General features: G+C 43.1%; 1 protein-coding gene across 1 annotated transcript in view; it reads left to right on the top strand.

Moving 5' to 3' along the window:
- Window positions 1-26495, top strand: part of SGPL1 (sphingosine-1-phosphate lyase 1) — a 405741-nt gene that overhangs the window by 259961 nt on the left and 119285 nt on the right. The window lies entirely within an intron of this gene.

The raw sequence follows: 26495 nt of genomic DNA, 5'->3' as shown, positions 1-26495 counted from the left end.
GGAAGTATCTCAGATTTGTAATAGATGGGCAGCACTATCAATTCAAAGTACTCCCATTCGGAGTCACAACAGCGCCAAGAGTATTCACCAAGTGTCTAGCAGTAGTGGCAGCACATTTACGAAGTCAGCACATATATGTCTTCCCGTACCTCGACGACTGGCTCATAAAAGCCAGCTCATATGACCAGTGTGTGGAACACACTCACATCACAATCCAACTGCTCCACAACTTGGGGTTCACAATAAACCACACCAAGTCTCATCTGCAACCATCCAAAGTACAACAGTACCTCGGTGCTACAATAAACACCTCAACAGAGCTAGCTTATCCCACTCCAGTAAGGATAGCCAGCATGCAAACCCTTCTCACAAAATTTCAGCCACAACACTTCCTTCCAGCACGAGTGTTCATGCAACTCATAGGGATGATGGCCTATTGCATTTTCATAGAGCCCCATGCAAGACTTCAAATGCGTCCTCTACAAGAGTGCCCATCACGTCAATGGAGCCAGGCTCAAGGTCAATTAACAGACCTAGTGTTGGTAGACAGTCGGACTCATCGCTCTCTGCAGTGGTGGAACACCAAAAACCTTTCTAAAGGGCGACGGTTCCTAGAGCCAGTTCCCCAAATAGTCTTGACAGCTGACGCATCGCTCTCCGGCTGGGAAGCCCAGCTGCTGCAACATACCATGCAAAGCAGGTGGACACCACAACAAAAGTTACTCCATATCAATCACCTAGAGTTACTAGCTATATTCCTAGCACTGAAAGATTTCCAAAAGCAAGTGTCAAACAAGGCTGTGTTAGTCCGCACCGACAACAGGACAGCCATGTACTACATTCAGAAACAGGGCGGAACACACTCCCTGCAACTTTCTCGATTAGCCCAGTACATTTGGCACTGGGCTACACCTCAAAACATATTCCTTCTCGCCCAACATGTTCCAGGAGTACAAAACACCATAGCAGATCTGTTAAGTCGTCAGACACAACAAACCCACGAGTGGGAACTTCAACCATTCTTTCAGATGTGGAGACAACCTCAGATAGATCTTTTTTCGACTCACGAAAACGCCAAATGCCCAAGCTTTGCCGCCAGATATCCACACCCATTGTCCAATGACAATGCGATATGGATGAACTGGTCAAACAGATTTGCGTACGCTTTTCCACCTCTACCACTCATGCCACTAGTAGTACGCAAACTACAGCAGCATTCTCTAACCCTCATCCTAGTTGCTCCAACGTGGGCCAGACAGCCGTGGTACACAACACTGCTCCAACTGTCTGTGGTACCGCACCAAAAATTATACCTGCCTCCACACCTTTTAACACAGAACCTTGGAGAGATCAGGTACCCGGACCAAGCTCAGCTCAACCTAGCGATTTGGCTCCTGAGGTCTTAGAATTTGGATATCTGAACCTTCCTACCACACTGCATGAATGTCATAAAAGAAGCTAGACGCCCTACCACTAGAGCATGCTATGCAGCCAAGTGGAAACGCTTTGTAATATATTGTCACAACAATAATATTAACCCCTTAGACGTGTCTATTCAACGCATCATAGGATACTTATTGCACCTCCAAAGATGTAACTTAGCCTACACGTCTATTAGACTGCATATTGCTGCAATAGCAGCATATCTGCAAAACAGACAGCATCTATCTCTGTTCAGAGTGCCTGCTATTAAAGCCTTTATGGAAGGTCTTAAAAGAATAATTCCTCCCAGAGTGCCACCTTCACCTGTGTGGAATGTAAACATTGTTCTCACATGGCTAATGAGACCTCCCTTCGAACCATTACATAAATGTGAACAATTTTTAACATGGAAGGTTGCGTTCCTAGTAGCTATTACTTCTCTGCGAAGAGTTAGTGAACTACAAGCACTAACAATTCAAGAACCCTTTTTCAAATGCATCTTAATAAGGTTGTTCTACGTACTAATCCCAAATTCCTGCCCAAAGTCGTTTCTCCCTTTCACCTCAATCAATCTGTGGAACTTCCCGTTTTCTTCTTGCAGCCACAGACAGTAGCAAAAAGAGCTCTTCATACCCTAGATGTCAAAAGAGCATTGCTATACTACATCGAGAGAACACAACCCTTTCGTAAGACAAAACAACTTTTTGTATCTTTCTCGCCACTGCATAAGGATAATCCCATTTCAAAATCTGGGATAGCTAGATGGATTGTCAAATGCATACAGATTTGTTACCACAAAGCTAAACATACTTTATCTGTTCCTCCTAAAGCCCATTCTACAAGAAAAATAGGGGCTTCAATGGCATTTTTAGGGAACATTCCCCTAGATGACATCTGCAGAGCAGCTACATGGTCTACACCGCACACATTCGCAAAACACTATTGTGTAGATGTGCAAACCAAACAACAAGCTAATGTGGGCCAGGCTGTTCTCAAAACATTATTTCAAACTACTGCAACAGATAGGGGTGGTCGCCGCTAAGAGTGGGTACTGCTATACAATCTATGCACAGTGTGTAATCTGCAGCTCATATGCCTCGAACGGAAAATGCTGCTTACCAGTATGCATCTGTTCTTGACATGTAGAGCTGCAGAGTTACACACGCCCACCCACCTCCCCGTCTTCCCTTGTCTGTACCAGTATTATCTTGATTAGATACAGCTTACATGGACATCCTTCCTTTTCTTGCAAGGCTCCATCATTTCCCTAATCGCGAAAAACAATCTGAGGATGGAGCCGATGCCCATGGGCAATGTGGTCCAAAGGAGGAGTCACCTATCTCGTGACTTCCAAAGAACTTTTCAGGACAACAACAAACTGCAAACATCCGGGCCCAACACTAGGTGGCGATCTATGCACAGTGTGTAACTCTGCAGATCAACATGTCAAGAACAGATGCATATTAGTAAGTAGCATTTTCCATATATGAGCACCAACTCGTAATCCAACCCACTTAGAAAGCGGAATCACGGGCGCAGACCAAACTTTTGTGCAGCATTATTTTATTCTCTCTCAAAATCGTCCGGACGCGTTTCGGCCATCCAAGCGGCCTTGGTCACCTGACTGTGCATAGAACATTACCCAATTTAAAGTGCCAGTGCATCATGTGTAGAGATAGACACAGAAGAAATACTTATAGCTGTATAAATACATTTCTTCACATATATATAGAAAAAATTGGTTAAGGTTATATTTCATAACTGCTTAAGTGCAAATCAGAAATTTACAAGCCTATCAACATTTTGCCAATTATAGCGAGAAATTACTGCATAAATGCTTTACATTTCACTTCTTCTAGCCTAGATGCACTACTTCATCCTTACAACTATGTGCTCACCGTAAATTTTCAGAGAAAATATACATTTATATATCTCGGAAAATTAATAACTAAAAAGTGGTTATAAAAAAACCTCATCCAGTAACCTAATTAATTTCATATGTAGTAAGCAATGCATCAGTTCAATTTTTAAATTAGTTTCATTTTTTCTCCAAATCAAACTTTAAACAAATGTTCTTAATGAAATAACAACATTTCATTTCAATGCCCCCTTATTCCTCATTAAATCAGTCAAAATTGTAAACAGATTAAAGTTGGAAAAACATTCAATTTAAAATTCATTGAATAAAGTGCTTCGGTGCTACAGTAGTACATATTTTTAAAGTGACTGGTGCTTTAGTGCTAAATTTTAAAGTGACTAGTGCCTGTACAGTATATGCATGGAAAGGTTTATATATATTCGAAGAGTTATAATACAAAGACAATTAATCATAGAACAAGATCAAAAAGCAATAAATACTCATACAAGGTCAATATGCACAGATCTAAACCCAGTAACATATTTAAAACGATCAATAAAAAAAGCATCGATAAAAACTACCCATGACATCCTAAAACCAATCATTAAAAACAGCACCCCGGGAAAGCCTGTGCATAAATAGTTTACTCTCATACTAATCTTGATATCCGGCAATCCTAAATAACATTCATTTCATAGTTGGATCAGTTTGAGAAGCAGATTCAAAATTTAATAGACACAAGGACCATGTTACAAATAAAAGGACTTCAATACCACAATTGATTTCTCATAAAAAGGTATGAAGGTCCTCAGTTGCATTGAGCCCCCCCCGGCCACTTAGAGTCAAACTCAAGTATATAGCTTGTTTCCAATCTACGGAGACTGGCCTCTCTGTCCCCTCCTCTCTTCAATGGGGGAACTGACTCTATGGCATAGTATCGAAGAAATTTGGGGTCACTATTGTGTGCTATTTGAAAATGTCTTGCAACTGGGTAATTCTGGTCCTTGTTTGTGATCGCTCTCAAATGCTGTAAAATACGTTTGTGTACAGCCAGTTTGGTGCTGCCAATGTACTTTAAACGGCAGTCACACTCCAGGACATACACACAGTACTCCGTCTTACATGTAAGATGCTGTTTGATTTCTCTCATAGCATCAGAGAACGCTGTCCTGTAATTTTTAGTGTTAATACCAAACTGGCATGCACGACAGGTCAAACATTTATAGAATCACTTTCTAGAGGGCAGCCAACTTATTTTACCAAAGTTTTCTTTACTGTTAGTGGCCAGCGCATTGCCCATACTTTTAGATTTTCGAAAGGTTATGGCCTGGTTCGAAGGCATAAGGTCGCCAATCACAGGATCATCCTGGATAAAATGCCAATTGCGCCTTATAATATTCCTCAAGTCCCTTTCCTGTTTGGAATATGTTAAAATCAAACAAACTGGCTCTACCTTTTTACTTTCTACTCCTTGACTCAAATTATTTCTGTATTGAAGAAGTTCTTCCCTTGGTTTTAATTGGGATTTCTTCATGGCTGTTTCTACTACCTTGTGGCTGTACCCTCTATCTAAAAACCTTGCCAAGCTTTCCATCTGTTTTTCCTTCGCATTCAGTGGATCACTGCATATACGGCGGATGCGAAGCATCTCCCCATATGGTATACTTCTTATTAAATGGGGAGGATGTGCACTTGTGGAATGCAATATTGTGTTGCCAGCTGTAGGTTTTCTGAAAAGGGTAGTTGTTAAAATGTTTTCTTGTGTTAAAACCTGTACATCTAGAAATGTTACTGAGTATCTGCTGATATTAAAAGTAAAATTTAAATTAAGATCATTTTGATTAATGTCATCCACAAATTTAAGCACACTTTCTTCAGATCCTCGCCAAACAATAAATAAATCATCGATAAAACGCAGCCAGGAGACTATGTTTTGGGTGCAGGCCTGTTCATACTTTCGCCTGAGGACCAGTTCCTCCCACCAGCCCATAAAGTGGCAGGCATAGCTGGAGGAGAAACTGGCCCCCATCGCTACACCCTGCACCTGTTGGTAAAATTGGCCGTTAAAAAGGAAATAATTGTTCTCTAGACAGAATAACATGTCGAGTAGCATCCTAGTATGTTCTACATATTCCAATGGTCTAATACTTAGAAAAAATTCTGCAGCTCTTAGCCCATCTCTATGCTTTATACAGGTATAAAGTGAGCTGACGTCCAATGTCACTAGTAATAAGTCATCACTCCACGGAATATTGTCGATTTTCCCAAGGAAATCTGAGGTGTCCTGTACATAAGATGCAAGGTTTTTCATGTGTGTCTGTAGGAAATAATCAATATATCTTGAAAGATTGTCAAAAGGACACCCACATGCTGCAATAATGGGGCTTCCTGGCGGGGAGACTGGGTTTTTTATGAACTTTTGGTATAAAATAAATATAATGTACCAGTGCATGTTCTTTTTTTTTTTATGAACTTATATTCATCCCAGCTCAAGAGTCCCAATCCTTTCCACTCTAGTAGACTTTTGAATAACACCTCTTGCATCGATTTATATTTCAAAGGAGTGCTTTTTCTATAACAAGTCATGTTATCCACTTGACTGTGTGCTTCCTTTAAGTAGTCGATACTGGCCATAAAACAATATTTTCACCTTTGTCCGAGTTGCGTATAACCAACTCGGCCTTCTGAAGTTTAGATATTAATTGATGATATTTTCTTTCAGAATTTGAGTATTTCTTCCTTGTTCTGTTTGCATATGTCAGTTTTTTGATCTGAGTCAATACGTGTTCACTAAAAGTGTCCAGTCCATCATGTGCTGCGAGAGGAATACATTTTGATTTTAGTTTAAAGGGTGTTTCCGGTTTACTTTGCCCCAATGTTGTTATTACTTCTTGTGTGTTCGTGTCTTCTCCTAGAGCCAATTGACACAGCTCTTTATACACACTTATATCAGAGATAGCAAGGTCTGGAGCTTCATTGCCGGTTGTTATATTTGATTGGTTTTCCTTGGCCGGTTTCTGCAAATGTAACTTTTTAAGCTTTAGTTTACGGATGAATTGGTATGCATCAGCTCTAGTTCTAGTATATGAAAAGCTGGATTCAGGACAATAGTTTAAGCCCAAGCTGAGCAGTTGTTTTTCTGCTTCGGATAGGTTGACATTACCCAGGTTAATGCTAGATTTAGTGTCCCTGGTCTCTACTTTATTGTTTGAGCTTGGATTGGGTGTGCCTTTGGTTATGGGTTCTTTCGTGCCTGCGCCCGGCCTCTCTTCTTTTGCTCTCCATTGTTGGCGGGCCTGGCGTCTCCCCCTTCTCCTTTGGCACCTTGTTTTTCCACTGTTCCTTGAAAGCGCGGTCTCAATGTGTCCCTCCGACTTTGTTTTAGAATGTCTAATTCTTCCCCCAAGGTCAGCTTAACCCCCTTGGTTCTTCTAACACCCTCATTTTCAGATTCACTCTCTGGGGCTGAACTCGATATTGATGAAGTTTCCACATTTTGTTTTTGTGCCCCTTTGTTACCTTCACCACGTTTGTTCGCTGTGACTGCCCTCAGCGAATCATAGCGACGGGCAAATGTGAAAATGTGGCCATTGGCATAATCATCTCTATCTCTTTTAAATTTGTAGATTTTGCGCGCTTTAATCTTTTCCTCTTCTTTCGCCAGTCTACTGGTCATATCTTCTCTCATTTTCACTTCTTGGCGAGTTTCATCTCCTTGCTGTCTGATGCTTGCTTCTAGTGCATCAATCTTTGTTAGCAAGTCAGCCCCATCAATCTCGGCATATTTGACCAATATTTGTACCAGGCGTTTAGATGAATCGAGGTTACATTCTTCCCACTCCGCCATCATTTGGGGGTTCGGCGCCTCATAGCTGGGAGCTAGCATAATGCGTAGCCCCCTAGGGATTATCCCTACATCCAGATATCATTTTAAAGAGCGCCCCTCCCACCACTTGGATTGCTTTGCCTTTTATACTTCTCCAGCAATTTGTATGAGTCCCTTAGACCAGTAGATTCGACCACAGTTTCACTGCTTTGTTCTGTACTTGCAGTAGCCTCATTCTCTAAGGCATCAGAAAACGTCTAGTCCGCGGCAAGCTCACGGGCTCTACGCACGTCACTAGACATATTTATGATGAGAGAATTTTCGTTTTGAAAATATGCTTGTTACCGTGCTGGAGCTTAATTAGTATGCTGTTTATGGGCTTCGATGTCACAGGACACAGCGTCACTGAAATACCAAATTCACCCACTGTTCTTCAGCTCCTCTTACTCCAATGCGTGCACACCTCCCGACCCGAGCTTTCACAATGCCTTTTAAGATACACGCCGGCTGCTTCTTACCGCGCGGAGTGAGTTGCCAGGAAATCGTGCGGTTCCTCTGTTGAGTATCTGCTCAGCAGAGCGACACCGTCCAACATGAATCAGTGCTTCATTATCCTCGCTTTCTCTGAACTCCTCTGATCTCCACGTTTGCAGTCTGTTCTTGAAAAACAGCTCGATAGCTCGGAGGGCTTCACTCCTTTCCCTTCCAGGAACTCCGTATAGTGCCCCCGGGGTCCCCGCCAATGCACCACCACAAGCCCGCAGTGGAAACAGACAGGAGCCTCAACGGACAAACAGACTGCTTGCCGAGAAGCCTTCTTCACAGGAGGGGGTCTGCGAACCGGCAGCAATCCAATGCTGGTAAATATGTGCACCAACTTGTAATCCAACCCGCTTAGAACGCAGAATCACGGGCGCAGACCAAACTTTTGTGCAGCATTATTTTATTCTCTCTCAAAAATAGTCAGGCACGTTTCGGCCATCCAAGCGGCCTTGGTCACCTGACTGTGCATAGAACATTACCCAATTTAAAGTGCCAGTGCATCATGTGTAGAGATAGACACAGAAGAAATACAAATATATATATCCACACGAAAAAAGCGCCCATTTGAGGAGCCTAATCCTAATCAGCATTGCCTCTGCATCTCCTGAGCCCGTGAGCAAGAACATTTCTGTTCGAAACGCGTTGGGTTTTAATATTTGAAAGAGAGACATTGCTTTGATACTGCACTGCCATATCCTGCAATAAAGGCGTTAACTTCACTATGAGGCTCCTCAAATGGGCGCTTTTTTCGTGTGGATATATATATATATATATTTTTTTTTATGTTAATATAGGGGCATGGTGTTGCTGGTTCAACTCGAAGGACCCTTGTATCCCAGTAGTTGATTCACAGAACACTAATTGTAAACCCATTAATTTTGCTTTCAATTCACAATATCACTTGATGTATGGACGAGTTATAGTCTTCTACATGAAATTGTGTAAAAACCTCAGGCAATGATTTATTTTATGAAAAGCCAAGAAGTGGAATTTACAATGCACATATTGTCGATTTTGCAAGTGACATTATTTGATAGTTTGACTTATTTAGGTGGAAAGAATGAACTTCGTATTATTTTGTTTACATTTATGCGTGTGTTTGCACAATTAACAGTACAATGAATTTCGGGTACTGATAATATAGCATTTTTGCACAGTTGCGTAATTTGCACATTAGATTAAGCATTAGCACTTTAGCACTAGCACTTTAATTAGAACCTGATGTAATATTTCTTTCCCGAACAAATTATCCCAATGTTTTCATTTTATGAATGATGAATTATTCAACAATTATATGCGTATTTATTAAGTCGAACCTATGTTTAGCTATAATTTTGCAGTTGACATAATATTGATAAGTAATTGTATTTAACTTATTAAATTAATCTTTGTGCAATATCAATAGGTATTTAACCGTAATTAGCAAATTCCACAATGCTCTATGTTCTGGAAAATTGAAAAAATATATAAAAAATACATATGTCATTTCCGTGAATATCATTAGATGTAAATGAATCACATTATGAGGGAAATGTTTCTTGGACATTATCGCTATATAAATCTTGCCTTGGTATTTGATCGCTATCTAGAAGTATTTTATCTATTTCCATACCTAGCCCTAGCATGTGACCCAATTAACATCTGACACTGGCACTTTAAAAGAACGACTCACAGTAGTGAACACTGTCATGTGAACAAGGCTCTTCGGAGCCGAAACGTCATGCGGCGTGCTTGCACCTGAATAAAACGAAAATTGCACTCAACCTGGTCTGTGTCTGCGTGTTCTGTGGTGTGGAGGACTCTGAACCCACGGAGGAAAAGCGCTGTTCTCTGGATATATTGACCGGCCAGCTTCCGAGCCGATCGACATACGAGACCCTCCTTACTCTATGAACAGCACCTAATCGGAAACGCCCCTGGAACTGTTTCTAGGACTTTGTTTGAACCCCGGAAGGAGTAAGGTTTGCTAGACCCCCATCCACCGCTGAAATATATAAGTTACAACCGGGAGTGAACGAGCCCACAAGTTGGCGTGCCGAATTGAGGAAAAACCGGCAGTAATTGACTCGACACACCGGCAACAAATCAGACGCGATATACTATTGGGAAAGGAGTTAAGTGCGTGGGCGTTCCTGTCATCCAACGATCCAACTTGGAATAGTCAGAATGCCTATCTACAAATCAGGAAATTAGCAAGCATGTCGTCTGACAGTGTTCGAGACCGGGAGGCATTGGCATTAACAAAGTTTTCCGACAGTTCTCCTCCCCTAAGCAACACCCGGGAGAAACCTGACACTTTAGCCAGTAGCAGCGGCAGAAGTGCTTTACGAGACCTAATCAAAAAGTGGTGGAACGATGGGTCAGCACCTGCTTGTCAATACACCTTAAGCAGAATTACGCTCTGGACGACTTCCAATTCGGATTTCGTCCAGCCCATGGCTCCGAAACAGCTGTACTTACTGCCATGGAAGAACTTCGAGTGCGGGCAGACAGGGGCCAAGCCGTGACCCTGATCCTATTGGACCTGTCTGCCGCATTCGATACGGTCAACCATGTAATCCTGCTAAAGAGGTTGAGAGAGGCGGGGGTTGACGGCACTGCCCTGCTCTGGTTTCACTCTTTTCTCAAAGATAGGAAACAGGCTGTATACCTCCCCCCTTTCCAATCGGCCTTCTCCCCAGTCCCCCACGGTGTACCCCAGGGCTCTTCTATCAGTCCGATCCTTTTCAATGTTTACCTCAAGCCTCTGGTCACATTAATCAAAAGCCACAATTTGACTACAGTAAACTATGCGGATGACACCCAGCTCATTTTCTCTTGGGAGGGGGAAGACTCCATCCCCATGGATGCCTTCCACGACTGCCTAAGGGACACTGCTGGCTGGTTACACCGTAACTCCCTCCAATTCAACTCCTCGAAAACCGAGGTCTTGTTCTGTCCTGCGAGCCAAATCCCTCGCCTTCTGCCTGTGGAGTTCTGGCCCCCGGAAAACTCAAACAATCCGCCACCCGTCACCAGTGTTCGCAATCTCGGCGTCATGCTAAACAACAAACTTAGCATGGAAACGCAGGTAACGAGAACAGTCGCCACCTGCTCGGCCCTTATGCGTTCCCTTCGTAAAATTCTGCCTTTACTACCACCTCAGGCCCGAGCATTGATAGTCAGGTGCACTATTCTCAGTCGCCTTGACTATTGCAACGCCCTCCTGCTCGAAACTCCCATGGTACTGCTGGACAGACTCCAACGAGTCCAATCGGCAGCAGCTAAATTGGCCCTTGGATGGACCAGGAGATCCTCGGCCACTGCTGCCTTAGCCGAGCTACACTGGCTCCCCTTGAAGCAACGAATAGCCTTCAAGGCTCTCTGCTTGGTCTTCAAGGCACTACACGGATTAGGACCAAGATCCCTACAACAAATGTTTTCTTGGTATATCCCAACCAGAACTCTACGATCCGCAACCGCCTGCCTTGTGATAGTGCCCAGGTTTAAGAAGGCCAAGATCGGGGGAAGATCTTTTAGAGTAGCTGCGGCTAAGCTGTGGAATAGCCTGCCTGCCGACATTCGCCATATTCCACAGCTCCTACCTTTTAGGAAACTAATAAAAACATGGCTCTTCCCCTAGCTTTTCCCCTGCCACTTCCATCCCCCATAATCACTCCCTTCGCCTGTAAATTAGGAGGAAGCTTCTCAGCGCCAGGATACCTGCCAGGTGACAGCCGCGCTCTACAAATGTTTTAAATAAATAAATAAAATAAAACATTGGAGAAAAAATCCCGCAATGAGCAGTCGAAATGGTGGGAATCTAAATCGCTACAGAGGTATGTGGAAGTAAATCGTATCCCTCGCGGATTGCGCATTTTAACAGCTCCTACCTATGATGACCCCAACCCTGATTTAATGAAGGAATGGGCGGAATGTAATTTGGAAGCATCTTGCCGCCAAGTTCAGATCTTAATTAAATATGCGGGCATTGACCGTGCTAAGTTACTGATTGAAATTGAGACTATAAATGAACAACTATCAAGTTTGGGCGAAAGTGAGGAAAAGGAACAACTCCTTAAAGCAATGAATGAGCGCCTCAAAAAAGAGGAAGCGAAAATCATCGAGAGGAAAACGTACAAATTCCAGCGAGAAAGTAATGATTACGATTTAGGACAAATATGTACGTTCTCTCGAAAGTATGACTCATTGCGCGGAGGAAGCAATAAACCTCAAACTCAGTCCAAGCAAATAGACAAACCAGGGAGCAGGTTGACACGACAAACTCCACATTTAGTTCGGATTTCGACTCTGGATCTGAAACAGAGCGCCGCAACCAGGCGCAAGCAACTGGCATTGCAAAACCATCACCGGGGCAAGAAATTGTTTTTTTATGCCAGCAAAGACTACAAACCCTGAGATCAAGCACTCAGCAAAAACACGCAAGCAGCGAGCAAACTTCAGGAGGCGCCAGAGGTCCAGGGCGTGTAAGACGAGGATATCAAAGGAGAAAGAGAGGCAGAGGCAAGGGAACTGCAACCCAGTCAAACTAACTCGAGGTAAGAACCAAACAATTGTCAACTTAACTCCCTTTAATTTAACAACCAAAGAGGAGGAGATATTAAATCTGGGGTTGTCTTTTGCTCCACAGTGCAATTTCAATTTATCCAGCAACTAGATGTGACATTTATAAAGCAGTAAGAAAACTTAAACTGCGTAAACTTTATGCCTCTAAAGCCAAACATATAGAAAAAGTGACTAAAGTAATCAATGTGGAAAATACAGATGTACTTACCCAAGGTACTCGAACTATAACAGAGCTATGGGAAACGGATGGAGTTGGGTATGATGAGAACACACAAGAAAGTGAAAATACAGGGGACCTGGATGAACTTGGCAACAGGTCATTAACAACTACACCTTTTAAACCACCCTCAACATTTACCCCAGTACTCCCGAGAGACTCCATTGACATTTTTCATGGGAATGTGATAGGGGAATTAAAAGAACTAAAATGCAACATGTCCAAATCTAAATGGAAATTTGATAGACTATCACAAGGATATAAAGCACTTATTACCCGCCTAGCACAAGAGAAAAATATCATTGTCAGAGGAAGTGATAAAGGTGGGAATATAGTGCTGATGACAAAAGTTAACTATGATAGAGAAGCATACTCTCAAATCAACAACAGGGAATGTTATGAACGCATCAAGGCACAAACGGTGGCATCGATCAGAACTGAATACCATCAAAAATTGTCCCGCTGGAAGTCCTCAAAATTGATCAGTGATGAGGAATTCAAATACCTAAAGGTGGACAACCCTGTATTGCCGATTATGTACTTTATCCTAAAGGTACACAAGGACCCATTAAACCCCCCTGGTAGACCGATCATCTCGGCCAGAGGAAGTCTACTTGAACGAACCTCGATTTACATAGACTATTGTTTACAGGGCTATGTACAACAATTAGACTCCTATATACGTGATACCAGTGATTTTTTGGTTAAAATTAGAGATATTGATTGGAGTCGGGAAGATTGGCTCATAGCATTGGATGTAACCTCGTTGTACACGAGTATCACACATGAACAGGGATTGATGGCGGTGAAACATTACCTATCTAGACGCACAGAAAGATTTGATGCACACAACATAATGTTATTGGACATGTTGGATTTCTGTTTAAAAAGCAACATCTTTATGTTCAACAATTTGATTTACCGTCAACTTCAGGGTGTGGCGATGGGGGCCAGCTTCTCACCAAGCTTCGCATGTTTTCACATGGGGGGCTTGGGAGGAGCTGGTCCTCAGAACCACATACCTGAATGAAATCGATAACAATATTATTGCTTGGCATCGTTTTATCGATGATTTGTTTATTATTTGGAGAGGCAGTAAGGAATCAGCTTTGATGTTCATTAATAACATCAATAATAATGAATTAAATCTCAGATTCACTGCCACACTCAGTCAGGATGCAGTAACTTTTCTGGACACGGAGGTGTACATTGATAATGACCGTTTACATACTAGGATTTTCCGTAAATTGACTGCTGGAAACAGCAGTTTACATGCTGCCAGCGCACACCCCAAGCACCTCATATCGAGCATCCCCTATGGGGAGATGCTTAGGATGAAACGTGGGTGTAGTGATCCTGTTGAGTTACAGAAGGCTCAAATGGAGAGTAGGGAGCGGTTCCTAGAGAGGGGATATTCAACTCAAATGATTGATAGGGCCATCACCAAATCTAATACAATCACCAGGGAGGAACTCCTTGAGGGTAGCCTCCGTAATACTAAAATGGATGATGAAGAGGCAAGGGGGAAATCTGATTTTAGAATTATCACTGGGTTCAGTAGGCAATCTCGTGACATCTACAAGATTGTCAACAAACACTGGCCCTTAGTGACTAGTGACCCCATTATTGGTGATAGTTTACCCAAGAAAGTATCCCTAACGTACAGTAGGGCACCCTCCCTAAAAGACCAAATAGTGGATACCAATCCAGAACCAGTTAAAAAGAGCACTTGGTGGCAAACAAATAAAGGATTTTACAAGTGCAAGACATGCAAGGCATGCACTCATGGCATCAACACCAAAACGTACAGGGATGGTTTTAGTGATATAGAACATCAAATTTCACAGGTGTTGACGTGTAAAACTGAGTATGCGATCTACATCTTGCAATGTCCCTGCTCATTAAAATACGTTGGGAGCACCAAACTCCCGGTGCACCAGCGTATACTCCAACATCTGAGGGGTATTACAAATGGGGATAACACCTACCCTTCGCCCGTCACTACCGTGATCATTACCAGAGCAATAACAACTCGCTCAAATATTATGTTATTGACACGATCAACACCAACAGACGTGGAGGTGACAGGGAGACAAAATTAAGAAAGCTGGAAACTAGATACATCCTCCTACTTAACACCAAAGCACCGACAGGATTAAACGTCACGGAAGATATGTACACGTGTCTGTTATAATTTAATTGTGAATAATTTAATTGTGAATCTTGTATTATATGAAACCACTACACCATACATACTAGATATCACTCCCGGCTGGGATGAACGATTGTATGTTATTACAACAAATTCCGTTGCAACGCATGCCTTTACCACGCATGCGTTACAACGGAATGCTATTTCAACGAACAACCTTTTCCTCTAATTGTTCGTGGTGACGTCATACGTCGTTAAGAGGAAGCGGGTTTCTTTCCGTTTCCTCTAAAACGACGCCGAGTGACTTTAGGGGAGTTTCTTTTTCTTTGGGGGGGGAGACCCCCCCAAGCCCCCTTTTTTAATGTTCGCCTTTACCACACATGCCTTTACTACGTACCTCGTAGTAAAGGCATGCGTGGTAAAGGCTTTCGTGGTAACCACGCATGCGTTGTAATGCATGCGTGGTTAATGTTTCCGTGGAAACGGCCGCTTTGTAGTGGCCGTTTCCCGGGATGAACTAGGGTGGCCTTTTACAAGCAATGATAGACTGCTTTGACATGGAGTCTCTGAAGCATAGTTGTGGCTGCTAACTGATCAGAGAAAATAATAGTTTTTTTTAATGTTGATATAGGGGCATGGTGTTGCTGGTTCAACTCGGAGGACCCTTGTATCCCAGTAGTTGATTCACAGAACACTAATTGTAAACCCATTAATTTTGCTTTCAATTCACAATATCACTTGATGTATGGACGAGTTATAGTCTTCTACATGAAATTGTGTAAAAACCTCAGGCAATGATTTATTTTATGAAAAGACCAAGAAGTGGAATTTACAATGCACATATTGTCGATTTTGCAAGTGACATTATTTGATAGTTTTACTTATTTAGGTGGAAAGAATGAACTTCGTATTATTTTGTTTACATTTATGCGTGTGTTTGCACAATTAACAGTACAAAGAATTTCGGGTACTGATAATATAGCATTTTTGCACAGTTGCGTAATTTGCACATTAGATTAAGCATTAGCACTTTAGCACTAGCACTTTAATTAGAACCTGATGTAATATTTCTTTCCCGAACAAATTATCCCAATGTTTTCATTTTATGAATGATGAATTATTCAACAATTATATGCGTATTTATTAAGTCGAACCTATGTTTAGCTATAATTTTGCAGTTGACATAATATTGATAAGTAATTGTATTTAACTTATTAAATTAATCTTTGTGCAATATCAATAGGTATTTAACCGTAATTAGCAAATTCCACAATGCTCTATGTTCTGGAAAATTGAAAAAATATATAAAAAATACATATGTCATTTCCGTGAATATCATTAGATGTAAATGAATCACATTATGAGGGAAATGTTTCTTGGACATTATCGCTATGTAAATCTTGCCTTGGTATTTGATCGCTATCTAGAAGTATTTTATCTATGTCCATACCTAGCCCTAGCATGTGACCCAATTAACATCTGACACTGGCACTTTAAAAGAACGACTCACAGTAGTGAACACTGTCATGTGAACAAGGCTCTTCGGAGCCGAAACGTCATGCGGCGTGCTTGCACCTGAATAAAACGAAAATTGCACTCAACCTGGTCCATGTCTGCGTGTTCTGTGGTGTGGAGGACTCTGAACCCACGGAGGAAAAGCGCTGTTCTCTGGGGAGATATATATATATCCTAGTTGTGAAGGCAGTTTTCCCAATACACAGGCTTTCCAGGTCCTACTGACCTGCTTCTTCAGCAAAAGTGCATTGTTGAAGACCACAGAGTAGTTAACAGCCACGTTCGTTTAGCTTTCCTCGAACACCGTTTTCAGTTTCACCAGGACATGCTAATTGTCCATGTTCATGGTTGCTTCTTGCAGAGAAATCACTCTTCTCTTCCAGGACTTGAAAAGCACAACAGTCTGCTCACAGCAGGAGAAGGGAGGTGCTCTGGGCAGGAAGGAAGAGGCTCTCTGGAAGGTAGAATGGAGAGCTGCTAAATGCGGGAGGAGACTGTCAGGGCTGGGGAGAAGCAGCCACCACAATCAAGTAGGAGAGAGTTAGTGGTGAGGAGAAGCCTGACTCTAGGCAGTATATGAGGCAACCGGACTGCTGGGGCTGAGTAGATCATGACGGAGCACGTGGTGAAGGGAAAGAGAGAGAAGCGAGTAGGGAGTCTTAAACCATATAGATGATCAACAGTGAAACTGAAAGCAGCGTGCATAAATAAAGAAAGGGCGCTGCCATGCTGTGTGACTAAATCAAGTAAGTCAATATAATTGCACATCCGATACAAAGTGCGGCATCCCTGAAGCGGCCGTTGTGCTTCTACACAGCAGAGGCAAACATGAAAATAGTGCACAAACAACTATAAATAATACATTTTAAAAAGGTGTAAGACCACAGTAACAGAGGCAGTCGCCTGGGAGGGTCAGAAACAACAAAAGGTGGGACTAACTACACATTTACACCAAACAAAAGCAGCTCTTTACGAAGGGCACTAACAGGAGCCAATAGAAAACATGGCTGGTACTTTAAGACCATATTCAGATACTACAAGCCTCGCAGCGCATATGCGCTGCTAGGCTCGACCTAAACAATTTCTGCGCTGTGGCCTTGCCTGTGTGTTTAGGTCCACAGGTGTGAGTGAGGAGTGTTGAGCTCAATACTGCCCAAAATTGAAGTTCTGGTTCTTGCACAAAAGTTGTAATTCCTGGTAATCTGCTGGCCCCCTACAACAATAGTGCTAAATCCTGGCAACATGCACGATGAGTCACAATGGTGATAATTCCTAGTAACAAGAGGTATTACAGATGATTCAGTGTGTAGTGTGCACTATATTCAGTGTAAATGATCACTTCACAACAGCTTAAATTATTGCACAGTAAATCTTAGCACAAGCCTTAGTACTGCAAAAAGCACCACTAAATACATCCACGGTCTCATACTACACAAACGGTTTAGTCTGGATCGCTAAAACTGTGTGACCTACAGACCTATCTTTTGTACAAGGTGATTGCTCTAATAGCAGGAAGCAGAGGGGCTGGCTCCAACCACAAGTACCCAAAACAAACGCAATGAATTGAAGGATTTCTGTTCCTGGCTGTCAGCCTTCCTAAGTAGTAATATGGGACAGACCAAAGGGAAGGCCTGGCCTATAAAAAGCTTTCTCACCTTGAACAGAAGCTACAGCCTCACCCCTCACTACTACCAGCTACCAAATAGCAGTATTCAAGGAGAATTAATAAGCAGCCCTCTGATATCAAAGAGCTTGTGGAATTTCTTTAGGTACTGCTGTCTCCACACCCCTCACTTCAGTGCCAAGGTCTCTACAAACAGATGTGCACTACAATATATTTACACTCTTGGTGGAAGCAATTTTCGCCCCATCTTGTATCATGCTAAACCAAAGTCATCCAACTTGATCCCACTTTGCTTCTCTAATTAGTAGAGTCAAACTTTAAGGATGACCAAAAAACACCTGCTTAGTATTTGTTGAATCTTATTTACAATGTTTGCATAACTCAACCTCTAAATTCATTCACACTATGATCATGGAGTTACTGTTCCCTAAAGCACAGCTTAAAGCAACTGATATTCCCCTATATGTGTCCAGCTGTTAATATAAGCATCCAACAATGGTGTGCATTAAGAGCGGAACGAATTGCAGAAGTTGCACACAAAACCAAACATACGAATATTTCAGTAGAGGAAAGTAGGATAACAAATTGGGAGAATGCAATTCCTCCACTGACTTCTACGGAAGCAGAGGCAATTTGAAGGGGGGAGGTGGGCATCCAAAATCATTTTTTTGGTTCGAAGATCAACAGTCTCCCATCTGAATTGGGTCTATTAGCATGTATCCAAAACTTGCACGTTTTCCAGAAGATACCAATATGTGGAAGGTGGCGTTGGAGACATCGGAGCATTGTACTGATTTAGCAATACTTCAGAAGATAGAATATAATGGTTTTCATACAAGTTTGTGTAATAAAGCGCACATTTTTCAAAGCCCTGTAAACATTCATATCAGGCTGCCACAGTATAGCACAAACTAGGGGAGAGGATGGCAAAGGCTGTCACTGAGACATGGATCCAGTGGAGTTTTTAAAAATCAGCAGCACTCTGGAAGTTGTCATATCGGCCCCCTTATGATGAACTATGGCTAATGTACAAGATTAGAAGTAGTTACAAAACAAGAGCACAAGCACGGAACATAATGGCCAACTGGGTGCGTCTTGCTCACGCTGTAATATTATGTTCATTTACGCCATAAACATTTGCAGCCGGAAAAAAACGTGTTAATGTTAAAAAATAGCGCATGTTTGTGGTTCTATACACAACGATATACAAGATGGCACATATTACGTTTACGCATAGTGTTTCTACAGTAAATACGCTATGAATGTCATATTCAGTAAATGGATTTGACAGCACCTGATATGCAGAGGTAGAGGTGCTTTTAGCTCACAATGTATGCCCATATAGTACTGGTATCACAAGAAAAACAAATGTGCTTACCAGTCCTATGTGTCCCGACAAATCCAAGTATGCGGATCCAAAGTTTATACCGTGCGCCACATCCACAGCTGTTTGAGGAAGGAGGTGTTGTGCCATGATGCGTCCTGACGTCCATCACATGATCATAGTCCTGTAAAGTATCGCATCCATGGCCGCCAAATTATATTATAAAAAAGACACTGGCATGGATGGAACGAAAAGGGCATTTATTATAAAATAAAAACAAAAACGAGGAACTGAACCATAAATTATATCAACTGTCATGGAAACTGCATCCATGCACAAATAAACCAATGTCAAAAAAAAAGAAGAAAAAGAAAGTACATCTGTTCAAAGGGCAGGGCGCCAGCTGATGCCCCATCTGGAATCAATGTTGAAGGAAGTAGCAATTACCCATTGAGGAATAAAGCGCAGTGGTAAAAGTGTAGATGTACCCGACATAAATAGTGTATACGTACCAGCCACCCCAAAACACTAAGCAACAACACCATTGTCATTTCGAGGACAGAGTCAGCAGCGCACGAGACCAAAAAAGAGTGCGATCATCTAGCCAATCCCAGGACAAACAAGCATTCCTTAATGCAATAGGATTCATAATTATGCAAGACCTATTGCATTGGAAACGGGAGGGCGGGGTCCAGGAAGGCACGAATAGGAGTGGGGGGGGGGGTGAAAAGTCACGGACTGCAGGGGGGAGGGGGGACACAGGGCCAGTATTAGTTTTGGAGTAAAGAGGCCAATAGCCAGGGAAGGATATAAATGACAACATGGCCGTCAGGAGGAGGGACTAACGAGCCGAAAACCAATCAAAATGTAGCATTTATGATTGAAGCCAATCAAAAATATGGCCAGAAATAGGACGGAGCTTTCCCCCACTATATTGTATACTGCATGCCTCGCAAAGGTAGCAGCGCATGCGCTGCAACGCTAGGCGGGACTTAAAAATCAACCTTACTAAAAGATGTGTCTTTATATTCTCAAGTTCAGGCATACCAAACTCCACTTTGCCTATCTTGTTTCCATTGGCAGTTATACTTATAAGTTGGTATAAGTAAACTCCCTATTCTATCCTGTGGGAAAACGAAATGGGCAATATTTCACTATCCGGACAGTTCACGCACATCAGGATATGTCCTACATTTCACATACACTGCACCCTGCCTACAGGGGTACCTTGTGCCTACCTAAGGGGTGACTCATTTGTAGTAAAAGGGAAGGTTAGGGCCTGGCAAGTGGGTGCACTTGCCAGATCGACATGGCAGTACTAAACGGCACACAGACACTGCAGTGGCAGGTCTGAGAACCTTTTGCAAGGCTGCTTGTGTGGGTGGCACAATCAGTGCTGCAGGTCCACTAGCAGCATTTGATTTACTGGCCCAGGACACACTCAGTGCACTGTACTAGGGACTTGGTAGTAAATCAAATGAGCCAATTATGTAAACACTAATCCATGACAACAATTTACAGAAGGAGCACTTTCACTTTGGCACTGAACAATAGCGGCAAAGTGCCCAAAGCATCTATACCAGCAAAAACGAAGACCAACACAAAGTAACAAATACATGAGGCATAGGCAAAAATACAGGGGAAACCCACTCCAAGGATGCCAGGTTTAACACATATGTATGATTGGTGTATTATAGATGTTTGTTTATTAGTCCAAAGAATTCATTTATGATGAATGAAGTTTTTAAGGAGTATTTTGTTTGTTACATTTTATTGTATATCAGTGCGTTGTTTGTGTTGCCTTTTTGGCAAGATAGCAAACAAATAAACAAGCAAACCTTAAATTGCATCATCAGATCTGCACTTTGTGTTTGGAATCTTTAATGGTGGGACACCACATGCACAAAGTGAGACCGAAAGGTTCATGTGCTTTTGCTGACAATAGGTGATAATCATATTGCCTACGTCTGGAGAATGGGTCAATATGATTATCCAAACTGGAAAGCCGGTTGTAGAATGCATTTCACCTGTTTGAGATGTGCAAAGATCCAGCCATTGAGGCCTCAAACCATCTGGAGTGGGATCTTTTCATAAAAGAGCTCCTTTGTGGAGCTTGGTGGTGCCTTGTGGCTCCGCATGGACCTCGTTCCACTATGGAAGTGAAATATAAGTTCAAAGCTTGTGCGTCAACGTTGGTTCCCTTCTTTTTGCCGCTTCAAATTCGGATCCAGAGCCACACATTGCCCATCAGTTTCTGAGATTTTCTGTCTGAATTCCAGTGTGCAAGAGTAGATGCCCACATCTAAAAATAAGGGTTTAACCCAAGGTGGGACTGTCGTAAACAGTTGCTGGTGATGATGGTTTCACCTGAGGTTTACCTCTGGTGTTTGGGCTTGGGGCATAACTCCAAGTCGTCTGAGGAATGTGTCTCATGCACATGAAGGAGATTGAAGACTATGAATTGAAGTGTCGCCGAACATTAAAAGAAGCCACAAAATTCCACTCTTAGTCTTGGGAACTGACCTGTTCCCATTCTTAAGGCCAATGCCATGACCAGTCCTCTTCATGGTAGAGGTGGTAAGTCAAAGTCCAGGTTGAAGCGGAAAAACAAGAAGAAGAGCAAGAAGCAACAACATCTTAGCACTCTGTATCTAAAGAGAAGTTGGGAGGGGAGGAAGATGCTACTCTGTCTCGCTACTGATCCCCGAAAAAGAAGTCGACCGCGCAGGTGATCCTGGTGCTCCCCAGGTTTCTGGGCCATTGGCGATGCTGCAGCAGTTAAGGTCTTTAGGGAGACCATGCTGTGGATTTTTTAGCCCTTTTTTCGCTACTGATGGTGAGCATTTTGTCCTCCATGATCTGCAGGGCCCTCTAGTTAGTATACAGGTGGTGCAGCAGTTAAGGTCTTTAGGGAGACCATGCTGTGGATTTTTTAGCCCTTTTTTCGCTACTGACTACGGAAGAGAGATCTTTCTTTGCCCTAGTTATCAGATGAGCTTCTGAGGTCCTGGACGTATAACTCCTGTTTGTCGAAGTTAAAACAAATGTGCTTACTGAAGTTTCTCAAGCTTGGACTTTTTTTTATTAGCTCTTACTACTGTTCAGTGAAGCTCTTATTATTGCCCTTTGGGGCATTTGGTTTAAACCTTGCTCTTGCCTACCAGTGAACAAACAAGTGGCCAGACTCCATAGATTGGTGCCTAGTGACCCTGATTTTCTTATTCCCTTTCTTACACATGAGCGTATGGTGGTCTAAGCTTCCATCAGCAAGGTGAATCCTAATTCATTCCCCACAACCCCACCAGAAAGGGATTTCAAAAGGATTGTGGCATTTAGAAATAGGAGGTTATCTTCATCCTGCTTAGCATTGAAGTCAATTAATGCCAGTTGTCTGCTTGACCAGTCTACACATGTCCTCTGGGACAGGGCCAGCACACTTTTAATGGTGGTCCTGGGAGAGTTCACGGACTCTTTGGCTCAAACCATTCAGGGCCTCTTTGGCTCAAACCATTCTGGATTCGGCCATATATCTTTCGAGCTGGCCTGAATACTGCCGACTGCTTGGGGTGAGCAGTCAACACTCGTATGGTGCTTCATTGCCATTAGTGGTCACAGCTTTTCTGGAGCGGTGCAGTCATCCCTCATGAATATACCTTTTAATAGATCACACCTTTTTGACAAAAAAGCTCATTCCGCCCTGGCATACTCAAAGGAAGGCCAGGCCACGGTGCACTATTTAGGCATTCAAACCAAACTTTTCCCCATCAGTTTTGGTCCGTTGGGGCAATTCCAGAGGTTTGGTGAATAGATGGCTCCAAGGCACCCCAACCCGGCTGCAGTCACATCAGTCTTTTCATGGTGGTGGCAGATAGATAATGTGTAGCTCTCCAGGAGCACAGTCTTCTCAGTCTCCGTCACCTGCGGCATCAGCCTCCAAGTAACTTTCATTTCCTGTTAACAGAACACAATCATCCTGTGGGAGGCGGGATTTAACATTTTCTCCCTGATTGGCAGTCCTTCTTATCCGGAAACATGGGTCCTTCAGATATTATAGCAGGGATATGCCCTCCTGTTTCTTTCTAGCCTCCTGCAGCTTCTGCTTACATAGTCGTAGCTCTCCGAGGAGCATTTATTCTTTTTACCTCCAGAGGTGTAGGCTCTTCTGTTCAAAGTGGCCATCGAGAGGGTGCCAGCCTCCCCAAGTTCTGTCTACCCTGGATCCTGGCAACTGGATGGTAGCCTTGGACCTCTAGGATGCCTACTTTCATATGTTGTTGTGCATTCCCACAAGTATTACCTGCAGTTCAAGGTTTACCAGGAGCGTTATTTTCAGTTTACCATGCTCACCTTCAACCTTACCAGTACCCATGGGTGTTCACAAAAGTGATGACAATGGTCGCCACCCAGGACAATTGGGGATACCGGTTTTCCCCTAACTAGACTACTGGCTATTGAAGCCAGCAAAACTCTCCAGTAGGATCTGTACTCCCACTGAGCCCACCACGAAGAGAGCCTGGTGGACGTCATCCAAGGTTCAGAGGATACTGGAAAAGACTTCAGCACTGGCTGCTTGACCGCAACCTGATCAGTGGCAGACCCCTCTTCTTTCCCCTCCCAGAGCTGATGATGGTGAGGAATGTGTCACTGCTGGGTTGGGGAGGCCATCTGGGAGAGGTGGAGATCTGCGGCGTCTGTTAGAAACCCGGCTCCACATAAATCTGTTAGAGTTGCAGGTCATTTGTATGATGTTCAAGGCCTTCCTGCAGTCCATCATTGGATGACTAATGCAGGTTCTCATGGACAATACCTCTGCCATCTGGTACTACAAAAGCAGAGAGTATTTGGGTCCTCTGCCAAGAGTCTCTGTGTTTCTGGAGTTGGCTGGACCATTAAGTCATTTCCCTGATTGTGTGTCACATGGTGGGATCTTTTAACGCAAGGGCGGCCAAATTCAGCTGGCAGAGGTGACGTAGAACATCTTCTGACATTAAGGAGAACCTGGGCTACATTGTTTGCAACCTTCAACAATGCCAGTGTAAAACTTGTGTGCTTTGGAGTTCCCAAGAACGCTCTCTCTAGGAGACCAACTCAAGCTACAGTGGAGCACGCAACTCCTGTATGCTTTTCCACCATTGCGCCTCCTGCCCAGGTTACGAAGATCAGGAAAACTCGTCCCAAGTCATCCTAGTGGCTCTGGCCTGGGCCTGGAGATTGTGGTACCCAGGACATCTGGACATGAGCATCTATCGTCCAATCAGGCTACCGCTACAGAAGGCCCTTGTTTTGCAGTATTCTGCAAGGAAACCTGCACAATCTACACCTTCTAGCATAGAGATAGAATAGTGGTACTTGACTACTTTTGATCTAGCACCTGAGGTTGTGGATGTCATTCTTGCTGCCAAGCATCCATCTGCAAAGTTTTTGCCGGATGCTGGGACAAGTTTTGGCTTGGTGGGAAGTTCGCAAAACAGACAGACATTATGCAGGCCAAACATTCAGATGTTTTACTGTTTGTTTTGTCATTGGCCCACCAAGGTCTTGTATTGTGCATTATTATTGGTTATTTGTCAACTCTTTCGACCTTATTGCTTTTACTTTTTGGGGACTAAATTCTTTAAGTCAACTGTTGTGGTGCGGTTTATTAGAGGTTTGACACACACATTTTCCCTCACAAACGGTTTGTAATGCCACAATGGGATCCCAGTTTGGTCCAAAGGTTCCTCATGTGTACCCTATTTGAGCCAATGCATAGCTGATCCATGTGTCTTTTGACTCTCAGAACTGTATTCCACACTACAATCACTTCAGCTTGTATGCGTGAGATCCAGGCTCTCTCGGTGCAGCCGCTCTACAACAAACTAGTGTCAAGTAACAGAGCGACCCTTTTGCCAAAGGTGGTAGATCCTTTTCGTGTTGAGCAATCCATCACCCTCCAACATTTTGTGCTCTGCCTTGCCCCTGAAAAGAGGACAGACTCAGTCGACCAGACCCCAAAGACCCTTAAGCTTTTACAGTACTCGTACCAAGGACCACAGTGTGGATGATCAGCTTTTTTTCTGGGGGATGAAGAAAAGAAAGGTTGTGCTAAAAAGGAGTCAGTTGAGATAGGCAGTCCTCTGAATTCATATCTTCTGTATATTGGCATCCAGATCTGAGGTCACATTCCCCCAAGACTGAGGCGGTCACCACTGAGTTGCCACTCAGAGGGCCTGTCCTTGATATCTGTCGGCCCATGATGTGAGTGTAAGTGCACACGTTCATGAAGCACTACTACCTTGACAAACCTGTCCATTGGAAAGAGCATTTCACCCTTTTGAGACGGTAGCACTACTATAGAAACTTGCGGGTCCAGTCTGATATTCTAAAGGGGAGGAACCTTCAGTTAGATAGAGTATCCGTCAGACAAAGAGTTACCGAAGGTAAGTAACTCGTTCAGTGTCGTGATAAGTACCCTTATGACTGTCTGCCCAGTATTTTTTTTAAAAAATGCTTGTCACCCATTTATCTGACCCCAACATGATTCCATTTTGTTTACTTAATCCCAGGGACTGGGCATAGAAAACAGTTGATGAGCATCACAGCCACCTGTGGGCAATCAGCTCTGGTCTCTCTCCAAACAGTAGTCCATGTTCATGCCTCCTACAGTCAAGCACAGCGCCTATCCACATTTGCCTCTTCAGACCCCACCAGAGTCATTGTGTGCACGCGAAGGCACCCAGAGGAATGCCAACATCAACTGTCACACCACAACTCTTAATCAGATTCTGTGCTAACAGCAGGCTCAGATGCTCAGGACACTGCAAGTCCTTGCTTCCTCCACTCTCTGACCAAAATGTCCTGTAAGACTGAGTGGGCAAAATGCTCTTTCCAATGGACCTGAATGTCAGCTCAGTAGTGCATTGAGGACAGGCATTCTGAGTGCCAATTCAATGGTGCAGCTTTAGCCTTGAAGGGAATGGGTTCACCTTGAGTGATGCATACCGCACTGATCTCTGGTCACTGTCTTGTTAGGATATACCCTTTGCTGCATCTCTCATACTCGTCACATTTTATAGACCCCTCGGGTGGGATTGGAATAGTGTTCTTATGATTCTGTAGTGTTTGTTGGTATCCAAACCTTACTTTTCAAATGGCTAAAGGAAGGATTTATTGCTTGAATTTTAAATACATATTTTATATCCCTGTTATATGGCTTTGCTATAGCAGGGAAGCAAGATTGGGACTACCTTGATACATGTTGTGATACCTCTTTCCTCATGGTTTCTGAGCTATGGTTTTATGTAATTCTTAAGTTGCCTGGTTCTGGAAATACCAATGAGGTAACTCAGTGCTTTGCAGACAAAGATAGTTTTCCTGCTTTCTGTTATCAAGTTGGTGTAGAAGAAATCTTCTGTTGCTTTGAAGGGATAGAATTGTATTTCCTTGCTTTGTAAGACCGCTAATAATAG

Source organism: Lissotriton helveticus, chromosome 5_1 (genome assembly GCF_964261635.1).
Source record: "Lissotriton helveticus chromosome 5_1, aLisHel1.1, whole genome shotgun sequence".
NCBI classification, from domain to species: Eukaryota; Metazoa; Chordata; class Amphibia; order Caudata; family Salamandridae; genus Lissotriton; species Lissotriton helveticus.
The sequence above is the reverse complement of the archived record's forward strand: the minus strand, read 5'-3'. Positions and strand labels throughout refer to the sequence as shown.